Below are 22,508 nucleotides of genomic sequence, written 5' to 3'. Positions count from 1 at the left end.
AAAAAAAGTGGTAATAAGCATATGCAAAGATCATTAATCTTATCAACAGGAAAATAGAAATTAAGACCATGGGAGACCATTTTATACAGATTAAATTGGCAGAAATGAAACATTTGAACAGCATCGAGCATTGGTGAGGATATGGAGCAGTGGGAGCTCTTCCACTGCTGGTGGGAGCATAAATTAGAAGAACCACTTTGGAAAATAGTAGGATGTTCTACAACTAGCAACACCACTCCTGGGTATTTAACCTAGACCAGTGGTTGTCAAACTTGAGTGTGCATCAAAATCCCCTGGAGGGATTGTTAAAACGGACTGCTGGGCCCCACCCCCAGAGTTTCTGATTCAGTAGGAATGGGGTGGAGCCTGATAGTTCCAGGTGATGCTGGTGCTACTGGCCCAGGAATCATAATTTGAGAACCAGCCATTGCCCTAGAGAAAATCTGTGACTATGTGGACTAGGAGACATGTGGATATGACTCTTCATAGCAGCATTATTCATTTTAACTCCAAAATACAAAGAAAAAATTTCAAATGTCCATCAGCAGTGGACTATATAGGTAAATCATGGTGTATTCACTTATGGAATAAAAATTTGGTTCATCACTTCTTGGCCTTTTGGCTAAGATCAAGTGTAGTATTTGTTCTTATTAGTTTAATAAAAACTTAGTTCAAATAGAGCAGGAGAAAACAGCTCCTTCACCAATGTGTATGATCCCACAAACATATTAGTCAAACATTAGAAGTCACAAAAATTTAAATGCAACATGCTTCTATTTATAAAAAGTTCAAAGACATGGAATTAACTGTATTGTTTAAGAATACAAATGTAGGTACAGAATTATAAGGAAAATCAAGAGAATAATTATCACAAAAGTGAAGAGTAATAGTGATTACCCCAGGAATGGCAGACAGTGGATGAGAAAGGACACGTGGGAGGCTTTTAAGTTACTGGCAGTGCTGTTTCTTAACTTTACAGTCATTCTTTAAACTGTGGATATGTTTTATAAACTCTTCTCTACATAATTATATAATAAAATTTATCATATTTTAATTTAAATATGTTTTATAGATGAAGAAACTGACACTTGGGAGTTAAGTACTTTGTCCAAGATTACAGAGCTAATAAGTGTCAGAGCTGATTCTGATTTTAAAGCTTGTGCTCTAAACTATTATGCTATACCATATATTTTCACAAGGGCCATAAGAATTAGATACTGTAATTCCCATTTTGTAGACAAAACAGTAGGTTTAGAAAAGTTATGCAACTTGGCTAGGGGTACATTGCTTAAGTGGAGGATCTGGGATTTGGACCCAGGCACTGTGATTACAGAGGCCATGCTCTTAACCACCATGCTAATTGGAACCTCCTCACTTACTGTTGTATCACGTACAGTTACTCTTGCAGTTTGTTAACCACAATTGACAGCTCATGTTGTTTTCTTTATATTTTTGGAGCCTTGACTGGTTTCCTACTGATGGTTTTCAATCTGGATTATTATCTTGAATCAATTTAATACCCTGGGTTGTGCTTGTCCTAGAGAATAAAACATTCCTTTCTTTCTTTTTTACAATGTTATTTATTTATTTGAGAGAGAGCGTGCATGAGCAGATGGGAGAGGGAGAAGCAGACTCCCCGCCAAGCAGGGAGCTTGATGCGGGACTTGATCCCAGGACCCTGGGATCATGACCTGAGCCAAAGGCAGACGCTTAACGACCAAGCTACCCAGGCGCCCGAGAATAAAACATTTCTTTACCAGATTCTTTTAGCTAGGAATTTAAATTAGAATTTTGATACACTCTACTTATGTCAATGTACTGATACCTCTTTATTAGCTTTTGTTGTTTGAATCTTCAGACTTTAAAATTTTTTATATTATCAGTAAAATTCATTACCCCCACTACATGTCTGTCTGTCTTATAAATCACGTGTGTTCTGTACAAAAATAAATTTTTAAAAACTAAGCTAAAAATGAAAGGAATTTTGATGGTTTTGTTTATCTTTAGCTAATATCTCAGGCCATTACACCCTTATGGCAAGATTCATCATTAATGATAGTGGATACGAATCTGTGTTTTGAATAATCTGGATAATTTTTTAAAACTGGCTAGTTTCTTGTCAGATCTGATTAGGTCAGGATTTCTCAAACTGGGCACTGTTGAGAAATAAAGTCCAGACATTTTGGCCTGGATAATTCTTGGCTTGGGGAGCTGTCCTTTGCATTATAGGATGTTAAGCAGCATCCCTGGTTTCTCCCTACTAGGTGCCAATAGTACCCTCGCCTCAATTCTAACAATCAGAATATCTTCAGACACTGCCAAGAGTCAGCCCTGGTTGAGAACCACTGGATCAGATCATTGTTTTAATCCTATATTGTGGCTGCCAAACAGCTTGTGCTAGGAGCACACACGTCAGCTTTGCCTTTTTCTCTAGCAGCAGTAGTGTTAGGTTCAGTAGGAGGTTTGAGATTTTTTGGTATGAGTTCCTTTCAAGCCTCATGTCTGTTTCATAAGGTTTTAGTTAAAACTAGATAATAACCATACATTTACTTAACTCAGTATTTAAGTCGTAGCGTGTCACAATAAGACAAATGTGCAAAGAAGAATGAGAACACCACCACCATCAAGCGTTCTGCCGTGTGGAATGGCAGGTCTTCCACATACCTCTTAACTGTATCTAACATATCTATTAACCCTAAGTGAGGGTGGCTCTGTAAATATTAAATATGAAAAATCTGAATTTTTCTTAATTTTCTTGATGAATACATTACTAAATAATGTCTGCCTACAACCCTAATAAAGAGTCTCCTGTGTGCCCTCATAGGTGTAAATCATGCATTTGGCCATCACGTTGTAAATTACTATTCATTTTCCATCATTTCAACTATAGTATTCAAAAGGGGAAAATAATTTAAGTTCTCTTAACTGATTTACACTTCTCCAACTCATCAGGTTAACTGATAGTTCCCATTTAAAAAAGTATTTGCTGTCAGATTTAAGTGTGGGTTATAGTTAAAGGAAGATCCCTTGCCCTACATCAAGGATTGGAGAATGTTCATTTTACAGTTTTAAGTAAAATAGGTGTTTAAGATTCTATCATTGCTTATGATTCTCTGATTTAATGAACCTGTTCAGTTAACCAACCACCAGACTTTATTACATTGAATAAAGGGGTTTCTTTTGTACCCACTTCAGTATTACAGTTGTGGTGATTTACTTTGTGAAGTTGGAATTATAGTTTCTCTACTTTTCTGGTCATCCAAACTCATAGCTATATTATATGAAAAGTTTTAAAACTTTCTCTTATGGAATGGCCATTTACTTTCTCAGAACAACCTTAGCTTCCTCCTTGATACCTTACAGGATTATTGTGAGGATATTAAATCTCTCAGCAGTAGTTCAGACTCTCATTACTTCTTGCCTATAATTGTGGCATGCTTTTAATGGTACTTTTTGCCTCCAGTGCCTCTCTGGCTTGTTAGTTAACCTAAACATTGTTGCCAGAGTAAACATCTAAACTATATGTCTAATCAGATCAAAAGCCATTTATAACAATAAAAACTGCAATTTTTTAAAAAAAATTACTATATGTACTGGCTTAGATATGGTCTCTATAATCAGGAGACATCCATTAAACAAATTATAAAAAAAAAATACGTACACACACACACAAATTCTGAATTGTGATTATGTGCCCAAGGAAAAAATACCAGGTACTGTTAATGTGCATCCAGTATAGACTGGGGGAGAGTGATCGGGATAGGCCTCTCTGAGGAAGTGAGATCGAAAGATCTCTTCTATCTGGAAAAGCTGTGTTTGTTTGGAAAGTGCTTGGTAGAATTTTCCAAGAAGAAAAAATAGCTTGTGTAAAGGCTTTCCTGCTGGAAGGTCAGTGTTGTTGAGTTTATTGAGTAAGGGATGGGAAGAATAGTGCCTGATAAGGCAGGAGGTAGGTATTGTGGCATCATTTAGGATCTTGTAATCTGTGCTAAGAAGTTAAGGTTTTATTTTGAGTCACTGGGGAGCCATTAAAAGGTTTAAGCAGGGAAAGTGATGTGATCAGATTTGTGTTTTAGGGATTTCACTCTGACTGTGGAGAATGGATAAGAGAGGAATGGGAATAGGGCAAAAGAAATGGGGAAACCAGTTAAGATGCCTTTGTAAGTAGGGGTGCCTGGATGGCTCAGTTGGTTAAGCATCTGACTCTTGATTTAGGCTCAGGTCATGATCTTGGGGTCATGGGATTGAGCCCCAAGGCTGGTTCTGCGCTTGATGTGGAGTCCGCTTGTCCCCCTCCCTCTGCTCCTCTCCCACCCCACCCCCAGCTCTCTCTCTCTCTCTCTCTCAAGTAAATAAATAAATTTTTTTTAAAGATGCTTTTATAAGTAGTAGTCCAGGGAGAAAGGATAATAGTTTAGAGTAATGACAGTAAACAAAATAACACACAAAATTATGATCTCGTAAAACCATTACAATAGCCTTGTGAAGTATGAGCAGAGTAAGATTTGGAATAAACATATCCAAGCCCATCTAGTAAATAGTGGTATAAGGAATTTAAACCATGGATGTTGACCATTTGGCTTTTGTCTCTAAAACAAAAGCCAGCTGTGCCTGGGTGGCTCAGTCGTTAAGTGTCTGCCTTCAGCTCAGGTCATGATCCCAGGGTCCTGGGACCCCCGCATCCAGCTCCCTGCTCCGCGGGAAGCCTGCTTCTCCCTCTCCCACTCCCCCTGCTTGTGTTCCCTCTCTCGGTGTGTCTCTCTCTGTCAAATAAATAAATAAAATCTTAAAAAAAAAAAGCCAAATTTCATTGAAGATTTTTCAGCTTACCTTTATTACCTTTATGTCCTCCTAAACTCTTACCTATGCTGTAGCCAAACCACACTATTAAAAGACTTATTAGGAACATAACTTGGACCTAGATGCCACTGATGATTGTTTACTGTGGCTGCAATACTCTTATACCCACCCACACCCACCTACCTTCAACAAAATTCTAACTATCCTTTAGGATCCAAGTCAAATAGGAAGTCTTCCAAATTTGCTTCCAGACACATATTGTCCATTTATCCTCTTTTAATCACAGTAGTTTCTTTATGTTATTATAGTATGATAACTCAGTAGATATTTTTGTGACGACTATGTGTTGGGCAAAATGTGTAGACATCGTGGACATATTCATGTACAAAAACAGTCACTATGGAACCTGTAGTCTAGAGATAACACAGACCTTGAACAAAATCTGTGCACACAAATGTAATTATAAATTTTTGAAAGGTGCTATGAAGGAATAGTAAAGGATGCCTTGAAGGGTCCTTGAGTTCAAAACTACTTTCTTTTCTTTTTTTTAAGATTTTATTTATTTCTTAGAGAAACAGCGAGAGAGGGAACACAAGCAGGGGGAGTGGGAGAGGGAGAAGCAGGCTTCCCGCTGAGCAGGGAGACCGATTTGGGGCTCCATCCTAGGACCCTGAGATCATGACCCAAGCTGAAGGCAGACGCTTAATGATTGAGCCACCCAGGCGCCCCTCAAAACTGTTTTCATAATACTAAGACGTTGTTTGCCTTTTCAGTTTGATTCTGAGTATCCAGTGATAAAATGTGTGAGTGCAACAGACTGAATGCAGAAGATAAGAGAATTCAGATGTCTTCTGTTAACACAGATATTAATGATACTATAAAAAATATAGGAAATAGCACTTTCCCTTTTCATTATTTTGTTGTTTTGGAAAATGTAATTATTTTTTTCATAAAAAGTAGATCAGTTGAGTTAATGCGTTTGTGTGTAATTTTTAAATGAATTAAAAATAAAAATTTCTTGGGGTGCCTGGGTGGTTTAGTCGGTTAAGTGTCTGCCTTCAGCTCAGGTCATGATCCCAGGCTCCTGGGATCGAGCCCTGCATCGGGCTCCCTGCTCAGCCCCTCTCACTCTGCCTGCCGCTCTGCCTACTTGTGCTCTCTCTCTCTCTCTGTCATTTAAATAAAATCTTTAAAAAATAAAATAAAAATTTCTTGGTTATAATTTTTAATATGATAAACATTGAAAGCTATAACCTACATGAATAAAAGCTCTGAAAAGTCCTCCATAATTTTTAAGATTATAGAGGGATTCTGAAACCAGGAAGTTTAAGAAGGAGCTCCTGGCTGGCTTGGTGGGTAGAGCATGCAACTGGATCTTGTAGTTGAAGGTTCAAGCCCCATGTTGGTTGTAGATACTACTGAAAAATAAAATCTTGGAAGGAAGAAAGGAAGGCAGACAGAAAGGCAGAGAGAGAGAAAGAGAAAGAAAAGAAAGGAAAAGAAAAAAAAAACTAGGAAGTTTAAGAACTTCTATAATGGGGAGCTGACTTAAATTGGGGTCTTCTAGAGAAGTAAAAGATAGCTTATGTCTCCTTTTAAACTGTTATCTAAAAAGTAGAGTCTGATTATCTCCATGTCTCCAAAGCCTGTAGTTTTTTGCATATAATGGATATGTTGGTTAAATTCTGTTTTATTGTCAAGGTCTACTGTAGATGGTCATTGAATTTGTGATTTGTTTGAAGCCTTTATTGAAGATACCATCTTTATTTCTTATTACTGTGTGAGATGGATCTGGATTCCAACCCCTCTTGGTGTGAATTTGAGCAAGTTACTTAACCTTAATGAACCTTACCACTCATTTATATAATGGAATACATACTATCTTACTGTGTTGTAATGATTAAATGAGCCAGTGTATATAACCTGACAGGCACAGAACATGCAATAAAATGGCTATCTTTTTATTTTACATACATATATTTTGGATTAGTTCTAGTTAGTAGGCAAAGAGGTCTGTGGATAAATCAGTATATAATTAAGTAATCACCATTCGAGTATATATAGTAGTTTATCAGGAAGGGAGAAAGCCAAAATAATTCATTGTGTGGTTATTCATCTTTAGAAAAGGGAACTGAAACAAAATGTGGGCTTAGAATTGTTTAGATAAAAGTAACTCCAGTACATTGTAAGGGTAGGGACAAAGTTTTATGTGTCTGGCACTCCCAACAGTGCCTCACATTTACTGAGTATTTAAACAACGTTAAATAGCTAGAAATACCTAAAAACATTTTTAGAAGCCTTGAAAAAATGTGTACCATAGTTTAAAAAGGTCAGGTCTTAAAATATCTCACACGGCTAACTGGAGAAGTAAATAAAGGAACCTGGAGGAAAAACAGAATTGCCTTGGGGGGATAAAATGGCATTATAAGATGTGACTAAACAGGATCTAATAAGATGGTACAGAAGGGCATCTTGTGGTAGATTCCAAATGTAGTGGTTAAAATCTTAACTATATTAAAGGTAGGCTCCTTAAGATCACAGTGCAGAATGTTTGCCAAGGATGGCAAGGAAATAGGAAGATCAAGTGACTGCTTTGCTTTGCTTTTCATAGCATAGAGATAGAGGAAAATTATCCTTTATGTGTTCTCTTTCGAAGCAGGTGGTTCAGTTGTGCTTAAAAGAAAGAAAAAAACAGTATGGTGACAGGTGGTAGCTTCACTTGTGAACATAGCATAATGTATAAACTTGTCAAATTGCTATGTTGCATACCTGCAACTAATGTAACATTGTGTGTCAACTATACTCAAAAAAATTAAGGAATTCCTTATTTGAGATAAAAATCAACAAAGTTGACTAAAGCAACACAGAGGTTTGTGTCTAGAACTTGCTTATATTTTAAATAGAAAGGGTTGTAGACATTCTGTTCTTTTTACAGCAAGTAGAATGTTTTACAGGAATTACATGTGTAATTATCTCATTTTTTGTTTGAATATTTTTATCAATTTAAGGTTTATTTGAGTTTTCATAGATTATTAAGGTGTATTACCTCCACAGCTGTGATCTTTGAACTTGAGATGTCCTTTGTTTTAAGAGCAAACGAAAAGTATGTTGCTATTTACGTTTGCTATTTAAGTGGATGCTTCTATTATGCAATCAGTACCAGCAGTTGGTTGTTAATTGAAGATGGTTAAAGTGGAAAAATTTTTAAGGAAATTAAGATATAAATACCATATTTTAATTTAAAACGTAAAAAATGTATTGTCCTATGCCTATATTTTGACATAGGGCCAAAGCCTTTGAGTGGAGTTCCATGTGTTTTTGCATGTGTCAACCATACTTAAAATGCATTATCCACAATTTCCTGTTTTCTTTTTACTCTAATCATCTGTGAGTTCAGTGAACAAATCATTGCAGATTCTAGGGGAGAGATGATGGTCACTTGGACTAAGGTGATAGCAGGACAAGTGGTAAGTAATCTGATAAAGGATATATTTCAGACATGGAGCCAGGAGAATTTTCTCTGGAATGAATTCCCAAATGTATAAATTTCAGAGACAAACTAAAAAAAAGAATCTACGGCTAAGAACTGAATTTCTGTTCTATAAGATCAAGTAAGATCTTTTTTCTTCATATCCAGGATTCAGTCTTCTAGTGAGTTTCATTGGCACTACCTTTGAAATGTATCTTGAACCGCTGTACCACTTCACACTACTTCCACTGCCACCACCTTAGTCTTAGCTACTTTCATCTACCTAGTTACCTAGTTTGTTTTCCTGTTTGTCTGCAATATCCTTCTAAATGGTTTTGCCGCCTTACATTCTCTTCTCTACATAGCAATGGGAGTGATCTTTTAAGATGTAATTTATGTTACTTCTTTACTTAGAAAACCACACTTAAGGGGAGCCTGGGTGGCTTGGTCAGGTTGGTTAAGCATCTGCCTTCGGCTCAGGTCATGATCCCAGGGTCCTGGGATCCAGTCGAGTCAGCCTGCTTCTCCCTCTCCTTCTGCTCTGTCCCCCTCCCCCACCCCTCATGCTCTCTCTCAAATAAAATCTTAAAAAGAAAAGAAAACCATTTTCATTTAAAACGGAACTAGACTTTTTAACTATGATTTTCAAGGTCTATGTAATCTGGCCCCTGCCAGCCTCTGTCACTTTATCTTCTAAACTAGTGATTCTCAAAATGTGGAGATAGCCAGAGGCCCCCAAGGCTCTTTCCAAGGATCCACAGGGATATAAAAAATACCAAGATGTTATTAATGTAAAATATACCAAGATGTTATTTAATTTTTAGTTGGATTTTCATGAGTGTAAAATGGAGTTTCCAGTTGTTCACTGATGTGTGGTTATTGCTACAGATTACTGCAGAAATATACTAGAGACCAGCTTCTTCTATTAAGCTAGTCATGAAAAAGAATTGTAAAGATGTAAAACAGTGTCATTTGGGGCGCCTGGGTGGTTCAGTCATTAAGCGTCTGCCTTCGGCTGAGGTCATGATCCCGGGGTCCTGGGATATTAGCCCTGCATTGGGCTCCCTGCCCGGCGGGAAGCCTGCTTCTCCCTCTCCCACTCCACCTGCTTGTGTTCCTCTCTCGCTTCTCTCTCTTTCAGATAAATAAATAAAATCTTTGGGGGAAAAACAGTGTCATTCTTCTCACTAATTTTTGTTTGTTTGTTTTGGACAGTGTACTTAAAAAATGTTACGTAGTGGATTTCTTATTAAATTAATAGTTTGATAATTTCTCAGTCTTTCTAGTATGGCAACTATCAATAGATATAGCCCACATAACCAAAAGGATTTGAGGATTTTAGAGATCCTCAATAATTTTTAAAAGTGTGAAGTGATCCCAAGACCAAGAAGTTTGAGAACTGTTGTTTTGCACTATCTGCATTTTCTCAACACCAGCTACATTGGCTTTTCTGTTTTTTGCGATCTCCAAGGCACACTTCTAACCTAGGGCTTTTCTCAGTAGTTGCTATTTTTTTCTCTGCCTGAGGGGTATTCTTGCAAGCTTCCTCTGGTCATTCTCCTAGATATCTGTTCAAATGTCATCACCTCTGATAAGACCTTTCTTGACCACAAATTGCTCTTTCTAAAAGAGCCTCTCCTCTGTTCTCTCTCCCTTACCTAGACTGAATTTTCTTCAAAGCATTTATAACTGTTAGAAATTGATATGTTTGTTTTCCTGTTTGTCTGTTCCCCTACCTGAATGTATACTCTGTGCGGGCAGGGATTTTGTTTACTGCTATGTGGCTAGAGCCTAGAATAGTCTTGGGTACATAAGTGACTAATCAGTATTTGACAATGAAAAAGGAAAAATACACAGAAATGGAATTCATGAGTAAAAATGTGAGTGACTTAGAATATATACTCAGGAAATCTAATATATGAATTAAGGGATTTTTAAAATGAAAAAAAGCAGAGAAATAAACAATAGAAGACTGTATCTCTGAGCTGAAGAAAGACAGAATAACAAGCAAAAGTTACATTTCCTGATGCGATTCCTGAATATCAGGGATACAGATGATCAGAAGCTTGTAGACAGAACAGAAAGGAAAGATAAGTCAACATTGGCATTTCTCTCTGGAGAAATGGAGAGAAAAAAGTGCATTTAAGAATCACATACCTAGCCAAGATATTTTCAGACATGAATGGAACCAATATAGATATATATCCCATGTACACTATCTGTACACTAAGGAGATGTAATTAAATAAACTGGAAATCATCTGTAGAAAACTGATCCCATATACTGTAACATTAACTTTTTAGAGATTAAGAAACATTCTTTTAATTCTAAATACGTGGTTCTGAAAGTGAGGTGCCCACAACCAGCAGCAACAGCATTACCTGGAGCCCTATTTAAAAAATGCAGGCTCTACTGCAGACTTACTGAATCAGAAACTCTGGACATGAGGCTCTACAATCTATATTTTAACACGCCGTTTTAGTGATTCTGTGCATGGTAAAGTTTGAGGACCATTGTTAATTCTAGATCCAACTTAAATAATAAGCACAAGCATTTTGGTAATTCTGTATGTTCTATTCTAAGGTTTTGACATATATTAATTTAGTCCCTCCCCTAACTACCTTATGAAGTAGGTACTTTCATCATTCCCATTCTGTAGTTGAGGAGACATATTAGGAAATTGCCCAAGTATTCACAACTGATTAGTGGTGAAATAAGATTTAATCCAAAGTATTATGACCACAAAGCCCATGCTCTTAGCCACTAGGAAGTTCTAGTGCTTTTCTCAATTTGAGGGATGGAGCAGAACTAAGCAAGTTAGGAAATCCGAGAAGTATAAAGGAAAAGATTGACACACTTGAATATATAAAAATTCAGGATTTTTGTAAGATAATAGTGTGCACATAAAAGGAAAAGATGTGATATACAATGGAAAAAACTGACACTTGGGTGCCTGCATGGCTCAGTCGGTTAAGTGTCTGCCTTCAGCTCAGGTCATGATATGAGGGTCCTGGGATTGAGTCTCAAATCAGGCTCCCTGCTCAGCGAGGAGTCTGCTTCTCCTGCCCTTCCCCCGTGCTCGTGATCTCTCTCTCTCTCTGCCCCCCATCTCACTCTCTCTCTCAAAGAGATAAAATCCGTAAAAAAGAAACAAAAAAAAAACCCTGACACTTAACAAAGGATTAACAGTCCTAATATACAGAGACCTCTCACAAATTGAAAAGAAAATGACACTGCATTAAAAGTGGACAAAAGATATAAACCTATAATTCATAAAACAAGACATGCAGATTCATAATGTCTGAGTAGATAATCTCATTAGAAAAGGAAGTTGGTTTGTTTTGTTTTGTTTTTTTTTAAAGATTTTATTTATTTGACAGAGCACAGGCAGGGGGAGCGGCCGGCAGAGAGAGAGGGAGAAGCAGGCTCCCCATGGAGCAGGGACTCCAATTTGGGGCCCGATCCCAGGACCCTGGGATCATGACTTGAGTGAAGGCAGACACTTAACCAACTGGGCAGCTTCCAGGTGCCCCAGGAAGTTAGTATTGACAGCAAGATTATGTTTTGTCCATTGGTATAGTAGCAAAAAATAAATAAAAAAATAATAACATCAGTTGTTAGCTGGACTATAGGAAAATCAGCAACCTATCAGCACCTGTTTGGGCATGATGAGACTGAGTTGCTGATAGGATTGAGATACAGATACTGACTAAGGATTGAGAATTTTAGGGATGCTCAATGGTTGGCTCAGTTGGTTATGCGTCCAACTGTTGATCTCAGCTCAGGTCTTCATCTCAGGGTGGGGAGTTCAAGCCCCGCATGCTGGGTATGAAGCCTACTTTAAAAAAAAATTAATGAAAAAGAAAGGATTGATAATTTGTAAAGCCTTTTGCAAAAGTATATGATAATGTTTATTACAAATTTTAAAATTGTGTGTTTGTGTCCATCTTTTAATCCAGCAATTGTCCTTTAGGGAATCTATCCCGCAAAAATAAAAGCCCTGGTAGGGGCGCCTGGGTGGGCTCGGTCATTAAGTGTCTCCCTTTGGCTCAGGTCGTGATCCCAGGGTCCTGGGATCAAGCCCCACATCAGGCTCCCTGCTCCACGGAGAGCCTGCTTCTCCCTCTCCCACTTCCCCTGCTTGTGTTCCCTCTCTCGCTGTGTCTCTCTCTGTCAAATAAATAAATAAAATTAAAAAAAAATAAAAGCCCTGGAAAATGTATAACTCTTTAACTATTGTGTGCTGCTGCATTGTTGAATAAAATGTTCCAATAACCAGAATGTGTATGTTTTAATATATGGTTGAGTAAACTTGAACACAAAATTACCAGAACCATGATAGTTGCCAAGGAATAATATATTAAGTATAATCCTGGTTTTGTTTTTAAAAAGAACATAAAGGCAGAGAGAAAAATCTGAAAGAAAATGACTCAAAATGTTGACATCGAGTACTTCAGAGTCGTAGAATTGGGGGAAGGTGGAAGGGAAAATTACAAACTGATTTTTTTTTTAATGTCCTTATTTGACTTTTGTGGAACAAGGTGTGTGTGTGTGTGTGTGTGTGTGTTAAGTCTGTGGATGAAATGGTGCTGGATTGGTTTAGTATCAGTATTTTGCTTGCAAAATATAAAAACTTTCAAGCTAAAATGGTAGATGTAGAATGATGTGTATCCTTAGAAATGTCAAAACATCTTCATTTGGAGCTATTTTTGTGTGTGTGATCCGTAGTTAGCTGGCTTATTTCTAAAATATGTGTAAGATCACTCGGTGATGGACATTGGGGAGGGTATGTGTTGTAATGAGCACTGGGTATTTTTTTTTTTAAGATTTTTATTTATTTACTTGACAGAGACACAGCAAGAGAGAAACACAAGCAGGGGGAGAGGGAGAGGGAGAAGCAGGCCCCCCGCTGAGCAGGGAGCCTGATGTGGGGCTCAATCCCAGGACCCCGGGGATCATGACCCGAGCTGAAGGCAGACGCTTAACAACTAAGCCACCCAGATTCACTGAGCACTGGGTATTTATATAAGACTGATGAATCACAGACCTGTACCTCTGACAGATAATACATTATATATTAATTAATTGGATTTAAATAAAATTCACAGAACTATGCACCCAAAAAAATATGCGTAAGATCATAAAATACACGAGTGTGTATTAGTATTGAAAATCTCCTTAAATGTTAAAGTAGGATGACATAAACTGGATCCACCAAAAATAATCACAAAACATTCTAAAAGAATCAGATTTATCTGATATGTGAATATCTCTTTGGAAATATTACTTTCTTATAATCTTATTTAAATGGGTAAATTTCAGTAGTTAAACATTTTATCTTTTACCTTTTTATTTGAATATAGTTTTAATCATAAAAACTTAGCTCTAATTAGATAAATTTTTTACCTGATTAATACTTGGTCTTGATATGCAAAAAAACAAAAAAACCTGTTGGGGGCGCCTGGGTGGCTCAGTCGTTAAGTCTGCCTTCGGCTCAGCAGGAAGCCTGCTTCTCCCTCTCCCACTCCCCCTGCTTGTGTTCCTTCTCTCGCTGTGTGTCTCTCTCTGTCAAATAAATAAAATCTTAAAAAACCTGTTAATAGAGTGACTACACTGATTGATTATGGCTTTAAATTTATATATAATTTCAAAAATTTGTAACTAGTTTTTATTGAAAATTGCCTGGTTATAAAAAATACAAAAGCATATACAATTAAGGGTAACTTTTTTTTTAATTATTATTCTTTTTCTTTTTTTAAAGGTTTTATTTATTTGTCAGGGAGAGGGGGAGAGAGAGAGAAAGGGCAAGCACAAGCAGGCGGGGAGTGGCAGGCAGAGGTAGAAGCAGGCTCCCCGCCAAGCAAGGAGCTCGATGCGGGACTCGATCCTAGGACCCTGAGATCATGACCTGAGCCGAAAGCAAATGCTTAAAGACTGAGCCACCCAGGCGACCCAGGGAAGGGTAACTTTAACTTCCATTCTAACTGAGCTCTACTCTTACTTCTCATATGTATCCACTGTCAGTTTTTGTGTATTATTCCTGAGTTTGTTCATAGAAGCCAACTGTTGGTGGACTTTAGAATGACTGATTAAAAGTCATAAAAATGACTTTTAATCAGTCATTTTAAAGTGTGTCATAGAGTTTAAGGTAATTTGCTCAAAGAGTTGTCATGTTGATGACACTGTCTTGCATTTTATTTCTCTTTAGCTATATTTAATGTTCATTAAATTGGGACTGGCAATAATCAAAAATAAGCAGAAAAGTGAATCTGGCCATTTGAGCTATTTGGTTCTTTTGCTGTCGACTTTTAAAGTTGTATAAATTTTTGCTGTATTGATTATGTAAATTGTATTGGCTATAGTCTTTATATTGGAAAAAAATAAAGAACATTTAATCAGTGCCCAGAATATTTTTCATCTGGGGAACCTTTTGAATTTAACTTTTAATATATTTTTTAAAGATTTTATTTATTTGACAGAGAGTATAAGCAGGGGGAGCAGCAGAGGGAGAGGGAGAAGGAGAAGCAGGCTCCCCACTGAGCAGGGAACCCAAACTGGAGCTCGATCCCAGGACCCTGGGATCATGACCCAAGCTGAAGGCAGATGCTTAACCAACTGAGCCACCCAGGCACCCCTGAATTTAACTTTAAATAATAACTAAATAGTAGAAAAAGCAAAAATTCCACTTTCCTTTCAGTAATTTGAATTATTAGGGAAATTGACGCTTGTCCTCTTTTGTGAGGTAGTAAAAGAAAATTGTTGGACATTTTTCAGGCCACTAATGTTGTGCCGTCTCTATTCATTCATCTGTTGATTCTCTGTCTCTCTTTTCTGTGTTACTGTGTGTATGTGTGATAGGAAGTATGTGAATACAGGTATTTTGTTAACTCCATTAGTTAAAAGGGGGATTTAAGTCTGAGTTTGAGTGCAAAACTGCCTGAGTGTGTGTGTCAGTTGTTTACTAAAGTTAGGGAACTCCAGCCACTTGGCATCTCCAGACCGTGGAGGAAGATAAAATGGCACCTGTTATCCTTCATCCCTTTAAGGAAAGGGATATAAAACCTTAGGCCCTGGTATTGCTATTGGATACACGTTTTACAACCTTTTAGTTTCTTTACAGGCTTACTACCTAGGGTTTCCAAGTTTTCTTGAGTTGATTTTGGCAACTTAGATTTTCATGTAAATGCCTATTTCAACTAAATTTTCAGTTATTGGAGTTGTTTGTAATACTGTCCTCCATATTGTTTATCTTTATCTGCGTGTTTTTTTTACCTTTTTGATTCTTTATTTCCTTGTTGAAATTTTCAGGGGATTGATCAATATTAATTTCTTCAAAGAATTCTTAGTTTAACTTAATGTACTTAATTTTTTTAAAGGTTATTTATTTGAGAGAGAGAGAGAGTGTGTGCACGCACACAAGTCGGGGGAGGGCAGAGGGAGAGAATCCCCAGACTCCCCACTGATTGCAGAGCCCAACCTGGGGCTTGATTTCGTGACCCATGAAATCATGACCTGAGCCGAAACCAAGAGTTGGACACTCAACCAACTGAGACACCCAAGCACCCCTTAATGCACTTAATTTTTCGTTTGCTCCTTCATTAATTTTGGCTATTAAAATTTATTTTCTTTTTATTCGAGGTTTTTTCTTGTAATTATTGTTCTATCTTACAACAAACAATATATTTTCAGATCTGTTTTTTCCTCTGATAAGTGCATTTGAGTCTCTTGATTTTCTTTTGTTTTGGCTACATTAATATGTAGTGTTTTATTATCAGTGATTTCTGAATATTGTACTTTCATTTGTGGATTTTTCTTTAATTCAGGATTTATTTGGAAGTTGAATTTTTAAAAAGCTTCCCAGTGGCTGGATTCATAGTTTATTTTTATTGATCAATTGATTTTTACTTTTTACTTTTTAGATACTTTATTCTTAATTTTTTTTTTGTTTCCTAGGTGTGTTTATTAAACAGTACATAGCCACTACCAACCATTTTCTTTCAATACCAAGTTCATAACATCACTACACCTTCATCTTTCTGAAGAACAAAACCCTAAGACCTTCTTGAAGCTTCCAGAGTCTGGAATATCATTATAACATCTTATTTTATTTGTAAAATCTAGTATGATATAATTTTGTGAGCATGATGGCATAGACATTTAGTAGAGTATAACAAAGCATCGCTGAGCTAGCACTGACTCATACCTGTGGGACTTAGTCATTTGCTAAGAAACTTATCTCCCCAAGCAGTAGTATCACAGATCACATGATTCAAGTTAATGAATAAGCAAATTATAAATTACCATATATGGTGAACGTATGGTGGGTATTTGGGTATTTTATTCTTAATTTACAGTTTGGCTATCTTATGGTTAGAGAAGAAGGGTTATAAATAAATATATTTTGGCACTGCTGAGATTTCCTAAATGTTCTCACAGTTTTATAAATACTGATCCTTAGCTTTCTCCCCTCTCCCATTCTAAGATTAATTTGAAATATAATTCACATATCATAAAATGTGTCCTTTTAAAGTGTACAAGTCAGTAGATTTTAGTTTACTCAGAGTTGTGTAAACCATCACCACTAATTCTGAAAAATGATTATTACTCCAAAAAGAAACCCTATTCCCATTAGCTGTCACTTCCCATTCTCTCTTCCTCCATCCCCTGACATCCACCAATCTTTCTGTGTCTGTAGATTTGCCTATTCTAGATATTTCATGTAAAAGGAATCATACAATATGTGTTCTTTAACGTCTGTCTTCATTTACTTAATATTTTCAAAGTTCATCTATATTGTCGCATGGTCAGTCCTTCATTCCTTTTTTTGCAAATTGAGGTGAAATTCACGTAAAATATGAATTTCACTTTAAAGTGAAAAATTCAGTGGCATTTGGTACATTCACAATGTTGTGCAACCACCACTTCTGTCTAGTTCAGAATACATTCATCACTTTAAAAATAAAACCCTGCACCACTAAGCAATCTCCCTCCATTTTTCCCTCCCCTAGCCCCTTACAATCACCAATTTGCTTTCTCTTACTATGGATTTATCTTTTCTTAAATTTTATACAAATGGAATCATAAAACATACAACCTTTAGTGTCTCTTGTTTTTCACATTGTCCATGTATACCACAATCTGTTTATCCATTCATCCATTGATGGATGTTTGGGGGTTACTTGTAACTTTTGACTATTGTGAATAGTGCTGCTATGAATATTGGTGTATTTGGGTACCTGTTTTCAGTTCTTTTGGGTATATACCTGGGAGTGGAATTGCTGGGTTATCTGATAATTCTGTGTTGTTTTTTGTTGTTTTGAGGAACCAGCAAACTTGGTACAGCAGCTGCATCATTTTCCATTCTCGCCAGCAATGCGTGAGGGTTCCAGTTTCTTCATATTCTCCCAGCACTTGTTATTTTCTGTGTGTGTGGATGTGTGTGTGTGTGTGTGTGTGTGTGTGTGGGTGGGTGTGTTCAAATAATAGCCATCCTAGTAAGTGGGAGATAACACACTGTGATTTTGATTTGCATTTCCCTAATGACTAATGATTTTGAGTATCTTTTTATGTGCTTATGGGCTTTTTTCTATATCTTTGAAGAAATGTCTGTTAGAGTTCTTTCCCCATTTTGTAATTGGGTAGTCTTTGTTGTTGAGTTGTAACAGTTCTTTATATCTTCTGGATACCAGACCTTTATCAGATACAGGATTTTTTTTTTTAAGATTTTATTTATTTGACAGAGAGAGACATAGCGAGAAAGGGAATACAAGCAGGGGTACTGGTAGAGGGAGAAGCAGGCTTCCTGCAGAGCAGGGAGCCTGATGTGGGCCTCGATCCCAGGACCCTGGGATCATGACCTGAGCCGAAGGCAGACACTTAACAACTGAGCCACCCAGGCGCCCCTCAGATACAGGATTTACAAACATTTTCTTCCCTTTATAGGTGGTCTTTTTACTTTCTTGATAATGTCCTTTGCACAGATGTTTTTGATTTTGTTGAAATCCAGTTTTTTTCTTTTGTTTGTACTTTTGGTTTCATAACGAATAATCCATTGTCGAATCCAAAGTCATTAAGATTTACCTTGTTTCCTTCTGAGTTTATAGTTTTAGCTCTTATGTTTAGGTCATTTATACATTTTTAAGTTAATTTGTATATATGGTGTGAGATGGGGGCATTTACAGTATATATTTCCTACTGAGGACTGCTTTTGCTGTATCCCATAAGTTTTGATATGTTGTGTTTTCATTTTCATTTCTCTGAAAGTATTTTCTAATATCCCTTGTGATTTCTTCTTTGACTTTGCATCTATATTCAAAAGGGATATTGGTGTGTGGTTTTCTTTTTTTGTACGGTCTTTCACGATGGTATAAGGGCAATGCTGGCTCCATAAAGTGAGTTGGCAAGTGTTCCCTCCTATTCTGTTTTTGGAGGACATTGTGTAGAATTAGTCTCATTTCCTATTTCTTTAAACATTTTGTAAAACTTGTCACTGAAATCATTTGGATCTAGAGATTTCTTTTAGAGAAGGTTTGTAAAATAATCTATTTCCTTGATGGTTTTAGGAAATTGAGATGACCTCTTCCACCTTGTAGGAGATTGTGTGTGTGTGTGTGTGTGTGTGTGTGTGTGTGTGTGTGTGTGTGTGTGGTTTTTGAGGAATTGGTTCATTTCTTCTCAGTTTTTGAATTTATGTACATTTTGAGTTTTTCATAATATTCTCTTATTATCAACCTCTAAATGTCTTTGAGGGTCTGTAGTTTATTCTTCTTTTATTATTAATGTTGGTAATTTGTGTCTTCTCTTTTTACTTTGTCTTTCTCACTAGAGATTTATAAATTTTATTGATGCTTTCAAAGAAGTAGCTTTGGTTTGTTAAAAAATAAGATTCAACTGAGTAATTTTTAAAGATTTTATTAGCTTTATTCAACAATTCATGAATTGGGCAGCATCACATCTAAGAGATAGAAAGGAGTTACCAAAGAACTCTGCAACAGGGAAGACTTTTATAGGCAGAAGGAGGTAGGACAAGGAAGTTATTCTAGCAAAGAGCTGATTTCTTTCAAGCAAGGTCACCATTCTTTTGGGGGGGGGGCAGGGACAGCATGGGTCTATGGGGCAAATTACTGACTAGGTATTCCAGGCTGACTGGTTAAGGTTACATTGGTGGGGGAGACCAAAACTGCATCTATATCAGGTATTAAGTCTCGGATGGTGATGTGGGCTTAACACAAGTGACTCCACTTTGAACCTGTTGTCTTTTTTATTTTTTTAATTAATTTATTTGAGAGAGAGAGAGCAAGAGAGGACAAGCAGAGGGGAGCAGCAGGGGGAGTGGCAGAGGAGAGGGAGAAGGAGGCTATCATGACCTGAGCCAAAGGCAGACATTAACCAACTTGAGCCACCCAGGTGCCCCCTATTGTGTTTTTAACAGTTTAATTTTTTAAATGTATTTTCCCCTCTGTTTACAATTCAACTGATTTTTCCTCTTTATTATCTGTCCTCCTTTCTTTGGGTCTATTTTGCTTTTTTGAGACCATTTTTCTTTTCTGATACAATGATATAAATTTAATGGCATAAAGTCCCCTTTACTACGTTAGCTGCATTCTACAAATTCAGTATGTTGTATTTTCATTTTTACTTCTTTTTATAATTGCTGGATTATTTGCTAGCGTATTAATGATTTTTGCATCTTTGCCTATGAAGGATAATGGCCTGTGGGTTGGGGGCTTCCTTTTTGACCCAAGGATTATTAAGAAGTGATTTGTTTAGGGGCACCTGGATGGCTCAGTTGTTAAGCATCTGCCTTTGGCTCAGGTCATGATCCCAGGGTTCTGAGATTGAGCCCCACATCGGGCTCAGTGGGAAGCCTACTTCTCCCTTTCGCACTCGCCCTGCTTGTGTTCCCTCTCGCTATGTCTTTGTCAAATAAATAAATAAAATCTTTTAAAAAAAAGTTTAATTTCCAAGTGTTTGGAGGTTTTTCAGTTATCTTTGTTTCTAGTTTAATTCTTTTATGGTCAGAGAATGTGTTCTTTTATTTTTTTTTTAATTTTTTTATTGTTATGTTAATCACCATATATTACATCATTAGTTTTAGAGAATGTGTTCTTTTAAACTTGTCAAGGTTTGTTTTATGATTTAGGATATGATCTATCTTTGTGAATGTTCTATGTGCATTTTACAAGAATTTGTATCCTGTTTTAAGTAGAGTGTTACGTAAATATAATTTGATCCAGTGGATTGAAGGTGTTCATTTCTTCTACATCCTACTAGTCTTTCTGCTAGTTCTGTTACTGAAAGAGGAGTGTTGAAGTCATGAAGTATAATTGTGAATTTGTTTTCCTTTCATGTTTTGTGTGTTTTTATTACATGTTTTTTAAAGCTCTGTTAGTAGGTGCACAGTAGGATACTTGTGTCTTCTTAGTGAATTGACCCTTTCATCGTTGTGTAATGTCACTTTTTCTCCCTCTTTTTTTCCTTGAAGTCTACTTTATCTGATATTAACATAGTCAGTAAAGCTTTTTAAATTAGTTTGCATGATAGATATTTTCCCATCCTTTTATGCTATCCATGTCATTATAAAGTGAGTTATTTGTAGACACCATATAGTTGGATATTTTTTCATCTCTTCTGACAGTCTTTATCTCTTAATTTGTATCTATAGACCATTTACATTTAATGTAATTATTGATATGTTTGGATTTAGATTTACCAGTTTAGTAATTTGTTTTATGTTAGTTTTCTCTGTTTTCCATTATTCTCTTTCTCCTTTCCTGCCTTCTTTTGGGTTATTTGTACATTGTTTAGTATTCCACTTTAAAATTCCTTAGTGTGGTAATCCTGTGTCTGTATATAGTTTCTTTAGTGATTGCTCACGAGATTATAATATACATACTAAAGTCTTCACTATCTGCTTAGGATAAATGTTTTATCTCCTTAAGTGTATTACTGGAAGTGTTACCACTATATAGGGGTCTTTGTCTTCCTGCCCCCCTTTTGTTATTGTCGACTTGGATGTTACATTTCTCTTCATACAAAGCCCCACTAGGCAATGTTATACATTTTCTTTTCAAATATTATACGTATTTAAAGAATGTAAGAGGAGAGGATTAATGTATTATATTTACCATTTCTGTTACTAATTCTTATAGAGCAGGTCTGTTGACAACAGATTCTCTTAGTTTTCATTTATCTGAAAATATCTTTCTTTTACTTAATTGCTGTAAGGTACTTTCACTGGATAGAGAATTTTAGGTTGTCAGTTCTTTTCTTTCAGCCCTTGAAAATGTGCTACTTTCTTTTGGTCTTCATGGTTTCTGATGAGAAATCTGTAGTCGTCTGAAATGTTGTTCCCTTATAGTTTGTGGGTAATTTTTATCTATCTGCTTGCAAGATAATTTGTCTTTAGTTTTCAACATTTAATGTATATGTGTTTATTTCCATGTATTTATCCATTTTGGGATTCAGTGACCTTTCTGAATCTTTAGTTTTACGTGTTTTGTCAAATTTGGGAGGGTTTCAACAATTATTTCTTCAAAAAAATTTTTAAGATTTATTTATTTATTTTAGAGGGAGAGCGTGCAAGAGAGTGGAGGAGGGGCAGAGGGAGAGGGAGAGAGAGAATCTCAGGCAGACTCTCTGCTGAGCACAGAACCTGATGTGGGGCTCAGTCTCATGACCCATGAGATCATGACCTGAGCCGAAATCACGAGTTGGATGCTTACTTGACTGAGCCACCCAGGCACCCCTCTAATATTTTTTTACTGTTCACTTTCCTCTCCTTTTGGAGTTCAGTGACACAACTTAGATCTTATTGTTGACCCATAGAACCCTGAAGTTCTGTTTTTTTTTAATTTCAATTCCTTTTTTCCCCCCTGCTGTTAAAATTGGATAATTTCTATTGATCCATCTTCATGTTAACTGACTCTTCTATATTCATTCTGCTATGGAGTACATCCATTGAGTTTTATTTTAAAATGTATATTTTAAAATTTGTATTATTTAATTTTTCAGTTGTAAAGTTTCTGTCCTTCTGTCTTCACTGTGCTGAGACTCTAGTTTTTCGTTGGTTTCAAGAGTATTTTTTTAAAAGATTTTAATTTGTGAATAATCTCTATGCCCAACATGGGGCTCACACTTAGAATCCTGAGATCATGAGTCACATGCTCTAGTGACTGAGGCAGCCAGGTGCCCCAAAAGTATTTTTGATCACTTACTGAAGCATATTTATTATAGCTGT

The 22,508-nt window shown here is 36.5% G+C and overlaps 1 protein-coding gene and 1 pseudogene across 9 annotated transcripts in view; both read left to right on the top strand.

Annotated features, from left to right (window-relative positions):
- The window catches only part of BRAF (B-Raf proto-oncogene, serine/threonine kinase), a 180,814-nt gene that overhangs the window by 28,678 nt on the left and 129,628 nt on the right, over nt 1–22,508 (top strand). The window lies entirely within an intron of this gene.
- Nucleotides 603–699, top strand: LOC112811084 (U2 spliceosomal RNA; annotated as a pseudogene).

The sequence above is a fragment of the Callorhinus ursinus genome, unplaced genomic scaffold (assembly GCF_003265705.2).
Source record: "Callorhinus ursinus isolate GAN/ISIS: 27379988/994484 unplaced genomic scaffold, GSC_fseal_2.0 scaffold12, whole genome shotgun sequence".
NCBI lineage: Eukaryota > Metazoa > Chordata > Mammalia > Carnivora > Otariidae > Callorhinus > Callorhinus ursinus.
Note: the sequence above shows the minus strand (reverse complement) of the source record. Positions and strands in the feature narration are given on the sequence as shown.